Below are 12,352 nucleotides of genomic sequence, written 5' to 3'. Positions count from 1 at the left end.
GGGATTTGCAAGTTTTGCTAGAGATACTGAAGTGAAAGAATGTGTGAGCAAGAATTGTGAGTGCATTACCAAGATATGATAAACTGATACCAAATTTGAAAATTATGAAGTGATGAGAAGAAGAGCAAATATTATGAATGCCATCACAGCAAGAAGGTGCAGGAAGAGAGGACTTCAGTTTGTGGATGTGTGAGATAAATTTGAAAGTAGAAGAGAGATTTTTGTTGCAGTTGGTCTACATATGAGTGAGAGAGAGGTAGTGTAAAGCTGTGTAAATTGTTGATAAGAGGAGGAGAGTGTGGCCAGTCAGGAAATTGAAAACTAGGTCAGACTGTGAGTGTTATTATCATCATCAGCAGCAGCCATTTTTTGTTCAATGATAGACGAAGACCTCTTCCAAAGTCCTCCATTCATTCCTATCTTAAGCTTTTCTATGCCACTGAGTTCCTCCATCTCTTTAATTTCATCCTTCCACTGTTTCTTTGGTCTTCCTGTAGCTTGCTTTCCATCTCTAGGATACTATTCTGATATCAATTTTGTCCATTTTTGAGTGTTACTTATTGCAATATGACCTGACCATTGCCATCTGGATCTTCTAATGGCTACTGTAATGTCTTTCACCCTAGTCTGAACTGTGATCCAAGTATTGTGCTTTCTATCTAGAAGGGGTGAATAATAAACAGCAAATATATAGATGCTTGGGCAGCGCCTATGTTTTTTAAGTAGTCCACACTAAGGCAACTTGGGGATACCAAGGAATGTATTCATGCAAGCTCTCTGGTCAACTTATGAAACTTTCATAATTTCTACATTTGGCTTTGAAATAATTCTGGATCTAATATCCACTTTGCTTATGTAAATTTGCATTGCTAAACTAAATTCTTTTGGTTCTTTATTTTAGTAATTACTTTTATTAAAGAGATTTTGCTCTCTTAAGGTTTCTGTCTGGTCTCTGAAGAGAACAAACCAGTTCGAAATAGCTGTCAGGCCAGTGAAACCTTATCAAAATGGACTAATAAAAGGCGAATACATAGATGCTTGGGCAGTGCCTATGTCTTTTAAGTAGCCCATACTAAGGCAACTTGGGGATGCCAAGGAATGTATTCCCACAAACTCTCTAGTCAACTTACAGAACTTTCATAGTTTCTGCATTTGACTTTGAAATACTGCTGGATGTAATATTCACTTTGCTTATGTAATTTTGCATTGCAGAACTGAGGCCTTTTGGCTCTTTATTTTAGTAAATATTAAGTAATGATTTTTCCATTTTTCTCTGGGTAATCCTCAACTCGTTGATCAATTTTTTAGTCAAAGTCAATGTTTCACTTCCATATGTCATGACTGGAAGTATATAACTGTCGAATATTTTTCTTTTGAGGCAGATTGGGATGTTTCCTTTGAGTGCTTCACAGTGTTTTCCAATTCAACCAAGTTGAATTCTACTATAATTTCTTCTTTATAGTCACCCTCTACTGTGATCTTTTGTCCTTGGTAAACATAGGAGGTTACTATATCAATTTTCTGATGTTCCATTTGTATCGTCTTTTTGGTAATGTATTATCATGAATTATTTTTCTTTTGTCTTTGTTTATATATAATCCTTTCTTTTTACTTTCTGCATTCAATTCAGTGATTATTTGTTGAAGTTCTTCTGCAGAGTATCCTAAAGGAACAATATCATCAGCAATTTGTAGGTGATTTAGTTCTTTTTCATTTACCACAATTCCTATATTTTTCCAATCCAGGTTTTTAAAAATTTCTTCTAGGGCTGCTGTAAATAATTTAGGTGAAATGGCATCTCCCTGCCTAATTCCTTTTTTTACTGAAAATTTCATATCTGTTCCTGATTTTAAATATGCAGTTAAGTTTTTATATATATGACTGAGTATATTATTATTATTATTAAACAAGACCTCATGGAATCAAAGACTCATCTGGGAGGTCCTTTTATCACACACACATCTCATCATACCATGTCTTAAACACACTCAAACTCCTTGCAGACACCACACTCTCAGGCAAGGCATTCCAATCATTCACAACTCTGCACGAAAAAAACCTGCCTCTCACTCCCCTACTCACACCCTCTTTATACAGTTTCCAGGGATGACCTCTGGTTCTCCCCTGATCTCCCACTATTCTCTGTAGAACTTCTCCACAATTGATCTTATAACAACCCCTTACCAACTTGTAGGTCTCTATCATATCTCCCCTCTTCCTTCTCTCCCCGATGTTAGTTTCTTAAGGAAAAATAGCTAATGTTGAGAATGACTCAAACGCCTTTTCAAAATCAATGAATATCAGAATTAAGGGGTTTCAGTATTCATTTGGCTTTTCAATTATTTGTCTTATTACATATATATGATCAATAGTGTCATTTTTTTCTGAATCCTGCTTCTTCTGGAGATAGAAGAAGAGTTTTATACTATCGATATGAAGACCAGGAAAAAAACTATCCAATAACAACTGACACCAATAATCCCAAAGAAATTGATGGAATTAAACAAAAGAATGAGTGTAACTATGAGTGTAAGACATCAGAATTAGAGTGAGATAAATGATGAAGGAAAACAAGATAGGGCTGCAGAGATGGCCTCAATGGGAGTAACAGAATCAAAGGATTTAAATGATGAGGTAAGAATTGTGGAAAGTAGGGAAGACCAAGGGAAAGCTACTGTGATTATACAACAATACAGAGAGGATGAGGAATAAGAGTGAAGAGTTTGTGGCCTTAATACAGTTTGTCAGTCCACAAATTATTGGTGTCAGTGGGATATGGTTAACAAATAATGACATACTCATAGGAATAGTGGGTGTTGCTACAAGCCAGGGAATGCAGAGTGAGATGATTTGGAAATGTTCAGACAGATGAGAGTGGTAAGTGACAGGGATGATAATAATGGGTGACTTTTAACAATGGAAGCATTGACTGGAAGTAGGAAGTAATGTGTGAGCAAGGAGACTGATTCCTTAAGCTACTTATGGACAACTATATTATTAAGCATATAGTTAAAGTAACACATGACTCAAGTGTTAGATTTTATATCATCCCATACAGTGATAACTAGAAGATCTCACCATCTTCAATGTAACCATAATTAGCAGGAGGATGGCAATGTCAGCTTATATTCCTATGATTAGGAGGATAAATAAAATAGAGGTGAAATGGTGAATCATGGAATTATACTGGAGCTTCTGAGAAAGAGGACATTATGGAGGATATATAAAAAACAAAGTATTTCTTAGCAGCATAAGGAGTATAAGGTGCAGGCTAAGAAAGTGACATGTGTAATGAGGAAAGAGAAATGGTATACGAAAGGTATCTGAAGCAATAAAGCAGAACCATAAAGAATTCTGGAAGAAAAGGTGAATATGGAAGAATGACTTTAGTTAGTGGAGATGGAACATGAGTCACATCTGCTGAAAATATATTGGAACTGTCGAAAGTTTTTTACCTTGGGTTTATTATATGTTAAAGATACCAAGAAATTTTATACTTGATTTTAATCCTTTTCCCAAGGAAACAAAACAATATTTTACGTGTGAAATACATTCAAGTCTGAGAGGCTAATGACTTCATATCACTTGCCTTCGTATGTATCCCATAATGGAAAGCACACACCCCTTTTTGGACATCATGTATAATGCTATGCATAATAGGAAGGGGCCACTACCCAGACCAGTTTTGACATGTCTGAAAGGGGGGGGGGGGCTTTGCATTATGGGATACATACAAAGGCAAGTGATATGAAGTCATTAGCCTCTATATGTAGATGAGAAAAATACTGTATCCTTCCATTTCTATTCCCATTATGATATCATCTTCATTCAACCATGTTTCACTTATTCCAATAATTTTGGGGCCAATAAACTCAATCACTGAAAACATTTCATTCCCTTATTTCTGGCATTTGCAAACAAACAGGGCAGTTTATTTTTAGGTCTATAGCCAGTCGTATCCAAGCCATGTGTTGGTTGTAATTTCCCCACCATACTTACCCAAATCATCTTTATCACCACTTACCACATCCATATCTGCTCAGCCTCAACTTCCCCACCCACATCACGATGTACTTCCGCTTCATACACACATTCACTGCCACTTTCAACATCCACTCTCCCTATGCCATGTCTCTCTGTCTTCCTGAGATACCCTGGTTTGACTGTTCCTCTTGCATTCCTGTTCTCTCTTCATCTCTCACACTACTACTGATTCTATTGCCAAGCACTTCTGTATCTTCAGTACCAATCTTTCTTCTGATCTCTTGCATCACACACTGTACTTTCATCCAGCAACACTTTCTCCAGCACACTCACTCCAAAGCCATTTAAATGCAACCCATCATGCCTGTATAATTTCATTCTTCCCTCAAACACATATGCCATACATCAACAAACTTCATTCCCTTCTCCTCACACAGCTCCGCAATTATCATCGTCATACCTCTGGCAATACGCTGACAACCTCTCCTACTACACTGTTATCTTTCACTCTTCTCAATAATTTACTGATATTCATCCTCACATCCTTCTTATGTCCACTTAGATCATTTGTCCCTATAATCACGACTAACACTCTCTTGCGCGTTTCTTCATCATGCCTTAATTATCCTACTCATTCTCCCACCTGGATAGCAGATCTTATGGACTCTTTCAGCATAATTAGCCCTCTAATTATGGAGTCTCCATATATTACTATCCTGGAATCACCTCTTATACTCTTTTTTCTTTCATTCTGTTCTCATGCACACTTTCATTAGTTTCTACTTCTAACATCACTCCACATATTGCACATTTAAATAAATCATTTAAAAAATTATAAATAAATAAATAATTTCTTCTTCTTCTTCTTCTTCTTTCAAGATATAGGTTAAAAGCCTGTTATGGCATCCTAAGGAATATATTTTCATTCTCTTTCTAGGTCTTCTTATGTCCCTTTTTCCCTTCAGTTTATACTTGGTTATTCTTTTGATAGCCTTCCTTCTTCCTTCCTTTGTATATGTTCTCTCCAATTCATTTGGTGTTTTTTTTTTTTTTTTCATTTTATTTTATCATTTATTGCTTGTAAAATTCCTTCTTAATATCATTTCATATTTTATCCATTATTGTATATCTTTTAACTGCTCTAAGAAATTTCATTTCAGCTGCTTGTATTCTACTTTCATCAAAATAGAAGTTAAAGAAGATTACAGATTTGATGGAAATGGTTCATTTGAGGTGTGTGAGATAGAAGCCAATAGGACAAAATATATTGCTTGTTGCTGCTATAAACCTGGGGATCCAGAAGAAAATGTGGGTGACATGCATCAGCAGATTAGCACAATGAGTGCAGGCCAAACAATTATCATGGGAGACTTCAATTATGGTGATACAGATTGGAAGGAAGAAAGGACACATGACAAAATGGAAATGGAATTTATGCAGTTAATTTCAGGTAATTACTAAGGGATAATTACCTGAAACAGCACATGATAGAAGGGACCAGGGGTTTGAGAGTGTTGGATCTGGAAACAGCATCAGAAGATCTGGCTATAAGTGCAGTAGCAACTCTACCTCTGATTGGGAAAGTGACCAAGTAGTCTTGTCCTGGGCGGTTGCTCAACATTTGGAAATTTCAGTCAAGTAAGGATTTATGAGGAACTACAAAGCTGGTGATTGTGACAAACTTAGGAGGCAACTTGGAGCAGTGTCATGGCATAAGAACCTACATGGAATGAATGTCATTAGTGCATGGGAAGTGGTCAAGGATTGTTTGAGTGAGGTAGTATCAGAGTGCATACCCAGGGTCAGGAGGATAAATTAAGTAGGAATTAAGTGGAAGATTAGCAATATAAAGCAGAAGCTGCAAAAAAAGAGAAAGCAAAGTGGAAGGAATATAAACAACAAGGTGATCAGCATGGCCATGAGCAGTATAAAGCACAAGCAAGAAGGGGAAACTAGTATGGTAAGGAAGGCTAAAACAGATTTTGAGAGAAAATTAGCTAAGAGGAAGCTAAAGTAAATCCAGAAGAGTGTTTTTCACTATGTAGCAGGTAAGGTGAAAGAATGATTATGGAAAGATAACTTTACTCATTACTGATGGTAGAAAAGTGACAGAAGCAGAGAAAATAGTTCAGTTAGTAAGTAATCACTTTGCAAGGGTATATCATCCAGATAGTGATTTTGCAGTTACTGAGGTGACAGAGACATTGAGGTAGATGAACAGGAGGTACTCACTATATCGAAAAATATCAGTTTGAATGAGAATGTGCAAGTGAACTGGCAGTGCCTCTGATGAAGTTGTTCAATCAGCTCTGACAAGGTTCCAAAGAGTGGAAAGAGGGGTAATATAGTTCCATTACATAAAGGTGTCTCCTGTCTCCAAGACAGAAGTAGCAAATTACACACCAATTAATATCTCTGGAGTGATAGTTAAAGTATTGGGAAAAGTTGGATAAAAATAAAATTCAGGAATGGGTGGATAGGAATATGATACTTTGATACTTTATATAGGCAGAATGGCTTTGTAAAAGGTAGGTCCTGCCTCAGTAATTTGCTCACATTTCATAATAAGGTAACAACAGAATTGGATAAAGGAAATGGCTACACCATGATACTGCTGGACTATGCAAAGGCATTTGACAGAATACTGCATGAAAAACTATTACATAAGTTGGAGCAAATGGGAATGGATATGAGGCTGGTGGCATGGATAGGGGATGGCTGATAGACAGACATCAGAGAATGGTGTATGAGAGAGTGAAATCAAGGCAAATGAGAGTGACTAGTGGAATGCCCAAGGGCTAGGTACTAGAACCAATTCTCTTAAATTTGTATATTAATAATGTAGCAGAAGATTTGAAGGGATATCTCATAGATATCTTACAAGATGATTTAAATTAACTGAAAGAAAGCAAAGTGGAAAGCAAATCATTGTCCATTGGCAGTGTGGCCAATGGACAACAACTGTCAATTCAATGTTGTAAAATGTAAGGTAATGCACTTCAGAATGAAAAGATTACCTTCATATCATATAGATGGTACTGATTTACAGGAAATTGATGAGGCTAGGGATTTGGGGTTGATGGTGGATAGAAATTTGAAATTCAGAGGACATTTGCAAGAGTTGGCAAAATAGTTCAGATGGATTGTCAGAGGTAGTTGTGAGAGCCCTAACAGCGAATAGGTTTAAGGAGATGAATGATAGGTATTGTGTTAATGGATAGATTGCGTCTCCCACAATGAGTCTTTTGACTCCATGGCATGCCCATAAAAATAATAGTAATAATAATAATAATTTTGTTCTCTCTCTATATCCAACTTTATGACCCTTATAGTACCATTGGAACTGCCATGACTATAAAATTTTGATTGTGTTTTCTTTCTTGTTTTTCCTTTTATTCTTCATCTTATAGTACCATAGATTGCTTGAAAATGGTGTAACTTATTGTCTATATCATTATCTATATCAAATATTATGTCACATTCAAAATATTGAAAATGTGTCTTGGTTATCAGTTTGGTTTTCAATGACTATTTTTGTTCATATGGGATATTTATCCCAGAATGCCATAGTTTTAGTTTTCTTTAATGAGATTCGTAAATTGTATTCACTAGTTAATTCTGTAGATGGTGAACTGATCTCTATAGATCATCTGCAAAAAGTATTGTGTTTTTTCTGGTGTATGTTGATTGATGTTTATTCCTGGGTTTACTACAGATTTCCACCTCCTTATTAGATCATCTATATATTTATATGGTAGACACCACTTTGAATGACAAGTGAAATATGTCATTTTCATCAGATAATGCAAACCATCTCTTCCCACAGTATATATTACTGACAAGGCATTTGCCAATCTAGTTCCTTGTCAGTCAGATTTTTTTTTTTTTCTGGCTATCCATTTTAAAAGAGATATTCATCATCATCATCATCATCATCACGAACCATGGGCTCACTGTGTCCAATGCCTCCTTCACTATCTTCTTCCACCTTTCTTTGTCCAGTGCACAATGTCACAGTTTCTGTACATCCATTTCACACCAGTCCTTTATGTTGTCCATTCTCTGTAGAGTCTACCTCTTCTGTTTACACAATCCATAATACCAAACATGATTGTCTTTATTTTCTGGTCCTCACTCATTCTGCAGATGTGTCCAAATAATTGCAGCTTCCATTTTATAATCTTCTGCATTAGATTCTCCTTTGGTTGTATCTTCTGATAGAGCTCTTCATTTGTGATTTTTTGTACTCATCCTATTCTTAGAATCTTTCTGTAACAAGTTCTTTCAAATGCCAAAATTCTTTTTCTTGATTCCTTAAGATAAAAGAGATATTACTATACTTTATTAACTCCGAAGTAATTCCATCTGTTCCTGCCATTTTTCTATTTTTTGCTGTAGTAATACTTCTTCTAATTCCATTATCTCCAATAAGTCTATTCCTGTATTAATTGCATTTAATTTTATATTTCTTCGTTCCTAAGGGATGGATTGTGTCAAAGTTGTTTGTAATGTTGTATCCATTCTTCTTTTGAGATTCCTAAAATTTTTGCAACATCTTTTCTGACTTCTTCAAATGTTTAACTAATTTATAAGCAATGTTTTAGTGGATCATGTGGCATTTTTTCAATATTACTAATAAATCTATCCCAAGAATCTTGGTGAGCTTCTCTTACAATGTTTTTTGCAATATTTCTTTTATTTCTATAAGCCTTCAGTGATTCTGGTGTTTGTTTCTGCAAGTGTAGCTTGTAAGCTTTTTTGGTTTTCTTCTACAACTTTGCTTTTTCATCATTCCAATTTTTTTTTTTTTTTTTGGTCTTTGTTTTTAATTTATGAAATATAGAGAAGCTCAATTTGTTTCCATTTTAATTTAAATGTTGTTCTCCATATCTACCTACATCCTGTGGTATATGTATGTAAGTAGATATATATATATATATATATATCTACCTACATCGGTTCCCTACTGTAACATTAAATTCTCCTGCAATTATTAAATAATCATTTTTATTACAGTTTCATCAGTTTTTCTAAGTCATTGTAAAATATTTCACTTTCTTCTATTTTTCCTTTTTCTAGAGTATATATTCCTACATAGTATTTCAAATTTCAGGTCTCACAGTTGCTATTCTTTCATTAATAAAAGTGTAGTTCTTAATGGTCTTCCGTTTTTGATCTATCATTATAGCTACACCATAGCTTGTTCTTTTATACTATTATACCCACTATATATCATTACATAATCTGCCATTTTGACAGTTCCTGACAGGATCTTAGTGAAGGCATGGAAGTCACTGAGGGAAGAGGGCACCGACCTGCTGTGGGATCGGTTTATAAAAGTTTGCCAACAGGAAAAATGCCTGAAGAGTGGATGGAAAGTACTCTTGTCCTTATTTACAAGGGTAAAGGGAATGCAAAAGACTGTAAAAGTTACAGAGGGATAAAGTTGATGTCCCACACAATGAAAATCCTAGAAATGGTTCTTGATGGTAGAACCCTTTCTTCCACCAAGTTTTTTCACTGAGGGAGGAGGTGGAGATTGCAAAGGAGCAGTTTGGCTTCATGCCTGGTCAATTGACGACAGATGCTATCTTTGGGTTACAGCAGATGATGGGAAAGTTTCAAGAGAAACAACTGGAGCTACATCTGGTGTTTATTGATCTGGAGAAAGCGCATGATAGAGTGCCAAGACAAGAAGTACGGAGGTGCTGAGGGAAAAGAAGGTACCGGAGAAATATGTCAGGTTGGTGCAGGAAATGTACAGAAATGTGAAGACAAGAGTTCGGACCTCCCTGGGAGAGAGAGAAAGTTTTCAAGTGACAGTTCGTTTGCATCAAGGGTCAGCATTAAGTCCATTCCAGTTTAATACTGTGATGGAGGTGAGAAGATGTGAGACAGAAGAGGTGAGAGAAGATGTGCCTTGGTCAATGCTGTATCAGATGACGTGCTGTGTGCAGAATCAAGAGAAAGTGGCAGGTAAACTGGAAAGATGGAGGAAAGTACTGGAAGAGAGAGAGGTATGAGGCTGAGCAGAAGTAAGACAGAGTACATGTGTTGTTTTACTATAGTGAAGGGCTGTTTTACTACAGTGAAGGAATTTAATGTGGTGTTTGTGTTCATCTTTTCTTGTTGGAATGGTGTGTCCTGTTTCCCATCTGTAGGGTAGGTTGCAGGTGCACTGAATTTTGTAAAATCTTGGGCAGGCAAAGTCTTTTTTAAAGGTATTTTCAAAGTATTTTTTAAAAGCTGAGTAGACTTTAATTTTGCAGGTTTGAAAGTTGCCTTAATGTTGTATTTATGTAGTGTTCTATCTATTTTATACCAACCTTAAACCTTTATATCAATGACATTGTCAGTGGATTGCAGGGGAATATTCAGTTGTTTGTGGATGATGTGATGGTGGAAAAGGTTATTATGGATAGTGCAGATGTGGTAGCCGTGCTAGAGGATTTGAATAAACTAGATTAGATGGGCAAATGAATGGGGATTTCAGTTTAATGTAGCAAAATGTAAGGTCTTGAGGTTTGGGATACATCGATGGGAGGATACATACTCTCTTGGAGGAGCTATACTACATGAAGTAGGGGAAACAAGAGATCTGGATTTGATGATTGATAGAAACCTGAAATTCAAGGGACATATTGCAAAGGTGGTGAAAGTAACACAGAGGATTGCTGCAATACTGAGAAGGACACTGCCCTGCAGAGGTAAAAGAGTTATCATTCCATTGTATAAGACCCTGTTCAGACCGCACTTAGACTATTATTCTCAAATTTGGTCCCCAGGATTTGAAGAGGACAAATTACCTGTGCAAAGAGTACAGAGGCAGATCACAAAGATGATTTCAGGACTGTATAATGTTAGTTACAGTATGAGGATCGGCTGAGGGAATGTGAACTGCAGAGTTTGGTAGATAGAAGAAGGAGAAGTGGTATGATTGAGACTTTTAAACCATTGAGTTACAACCCTGTAAACTGGTGGTTACAGGGTTGACACTGGGGAATTCTTTTGCTTGGTTGAACAGCAGGAAGGAGTGATGACAAGAGGCTATCCCTGGAAGTTATGAAAGGAAGTTGTGAGCAAGAGGGTGAGGAGTGGTTTCTTTGCATGGAGGATGGTTGAGCTGTGGAATGCATTGCCTGATAGAGTGGTGAGAGCGAGAATGGTCAATGAGTTCAAGGAGTGGTATGATAAACTTTGTGTTTCCCGCAATGGTCTTAATAGACTTTGTGTTTCCTAGGAAAGACCTCCCATGATGAGTCTTTTGACTCCATGGAGGCCTGAATAATAATAATAACAATAATTTTTTTCTGATATTTTCCTAATGTATGGTATGGTTATGACATTCTTGTAATTAATCTTTTTTTTGCTTTTCGTGGTATTATTGTAAAGGATCTTTTTTTTTTTTTGTTGCAGCCATTTTTTATGAACATTTGGCTAATAATTTCAAATTCCTTCTTCAGCACCTGCTTATTGGAGTAAATTGTTAGGGCTCAAAGTTTGATGGTCCTGATGACCCCTAGTTTTTGTGCTGGATGGTGGGATTTTTGTATATGTATTTGACTATGTGTAAGTTGGCATTAGATCATGAAGGAAAGGCATTTCCTTCATGATCTAATGAAATGAGTTATTGTTTTCAACCTCAATGGTAAATTGGATACATTTGTGTTGTTTGTTCAGATGACATATTAATGTATTTAATATTTTGTGGCCATGGGGCCAAATGGTAAATATATCATTAACATATCTGAGTCAGGTTTTGGGATTTTATGCTTGCTGAATCAAGAGCTCACTGTTCAAAGTCTTCAATGTAAAGGTTAGCTATATAGGGAGGAAGTGGCAAGCCCATGGCCATACCTTATTTTTGCAGGTAGAAATTATTTTCTCACACGATATACCCAGAGCAATGGGCTCATCACTTCAGAACACGTGTTCTTGCATTGATAGCACCCTCCATTTAGTCAGGGACTCTTGCTGCATTGTACTAGACTTATTTAGAAGTATTACATCATTAGCATAAAGGAAAGAACTAAGATTAACATCATCAGTTTTGATATCAGATTTAATACTACTTTATTTCATGATGTGATCCCTATATATAATGAATAACAGTGGAGATAATGTGCACCTTTGTCACATACCCGATTTAACATTATCTTCCTGTACCTCCTTCAATTTTAACTGTGGACTTATAGCTCGCATAAGGGACTATGTATTGCTCAATATAATGTCTGATTAACTGGAGCATTTTGAAGAGCTTTCCTCTTCATAAAGTTATATGCCTCTTTAACTTCCTGAGTCAGCCACGGAGTTCTGATTTTTCTATCCTTGTAGACAACTACACCACGTGCCTCTCTGGCTGAAGCAG

Source organism: Typopeltis vanoorti, chromosome 11 (assembly GCF_054136105.1).
Source record: "Typopeltis vanoorti isolate ZY-2024b chromosome 11, IOZ_Tvanoo_1.0, whole genome shotgun sequence".
NCBI classification, from domain to species: Eukaryota; Metazoa; Arthropoda; class Arachnida; order Uropygi; family Thelyphonidae; genus Typopeltis; species Typopeltis vanoorti.
This window is presented reverse-complemented; position numbering follows the sequence as displayed.